We start from the raw sequence: 1698 nt of genomic DNA on the forward strand, positions 1-1698 counted from the left end.
TAAGTGGTGGAGAATTGTATCATCCCGAGATATTACAAGTTTTTCCGAACCCTCTTTTATCATTACCTTATTGATTATAGCCCCTGGGATTTAGAATGTATATCCAAGATAAGTTTAAGGGCCAAGTTTGCAAATTGGACCAAAAGGGAGGGTACGCCACACGTACATAGGAGTACGCTAGGGGTATGAAGGTCCACCCTAGTACGCTTGGCGTACACTTATCTACGGTTGGCGTACCAGCATCAGGGATGAAAACCCTAATATTATGGATTTGGGGCCTATAAAAGCAACATGATGTGCACACACCTCTTTTACCTTAGCCTCCACATATGAACTTGTCTCTCGTAAACCCTAACCTCCCCTTTTGGTGTTAAGCTCATTTTGGTGTGTTCTTGAGTGCCTTAGGAGGAAAATATTGCATCAAAGAGTTCAAGGAAGAGACCACGCTTTAAGATCGTAAGTTAGCTTGTGCTCAAGAAGCTCTAGAAGGTATAAAGTTCTAAACTTTATGCTTATTTCATTAGATCTCTCCATTTTTCTTTAAAAGACCCATTTGTTGTCCCAAAAACCACAAGGTGGTGCATGTTGTGTTTTGAACGATAAAAACTATCATTGTGGACTCTTGAAGGGACCTTGAGTGATAAAAATGAGGTCCCGATAGCTGATTCGGTCCCATTCATGGAGTAATAAGGTCTTAATAGATTAAGACTAAGTATTTAGAACTATATGGCCGTCCAAAGTGATAAACTTCACGACTTTATTGATCCTAGACATGTTAGGTCTCTGGATTTGAAGTTTGGGCTTGAGTGCCTAAGCTATTAAACACTTAATGCGATTTTCAAAAATTGTCCAGTACACCCAGCGTAAAACCAATACGCCCAGCATACTGGGTCAACCGTCCCAATGTTGGTCAACGTTGGATGAGTATGCCCCGCATACCAGAGGAGTACGCCCCACGTACATTTTCTGTTTGGGTTTTGACATTTGGGCTTTGGGTTTTGTGCTGCTTATGGACTAAATGGAATTGGGCCTTTACTGGACTTGGTGAAATTAGGAATTTGGGCTAGGTAGTTATACTTGATCTTGGGGTTGGGCATAAATAGGAGGTTATGCCCAATTTGGTAAATTAGGCCGATAATGGGCTTTTATATGGACTTTCAAGTCAATGGTTGGGTAATGAATGGTATGGACTTTTAGTCAAGAAGCTTATTTTGGGTAATAATTTTGGGTGTTTATTGTGTAGTAGTTTGGCATTCTTGGTGAATCAGCAGTCAGAGATTTGCAGTATCTTAGCACGACTAACAAGGTGAGTTATCCTTAATATATCAATAGTATCTAAGTCACCAAGGCCGGTCCTGTTATGGCATGATATTGTTATTGTTTACATCCTGGTAATTAGGATGGTGATATGCTTACACGCAGTGACCTGGTTAGGTCAGTGTCCCGATTATTGGGATCTCGCTATGTTAGTGACGAGTTAGGTCTGTATCCCGATTATTGGGATGTTGCTATGATTAGTGAACTGTTAGATCAGTTTAACTGTTACATAAAATGAGTTAGCGTATAATAATTATGTGTGCATGCTTGATTGATTGGGGGTTGGGTTGAGGCGGTCCTGCTTCGTTCTGTAGGCCAACATACTCAGTGAGCGGTCTGGATAGAGTGTAGGCCTTGTGAGGCGGTCCAGTCATATCAAAA

The sequence above is a fragment of the Lactuca saligna genome, chromosome 9, assembly GCF_052625555.1.
Source record: "Lactuca saligna cultivar CGN05327 chromosome 9, ASM5262555v1, whole genome shotgun sequence".
Classification (NCBI taxonomy): Eukaryota; Viridiplantae; Streptophyta; class Magnoliopsida; order Asterales; family Asteraceae; genus Lactuca; species Lactuca saligna.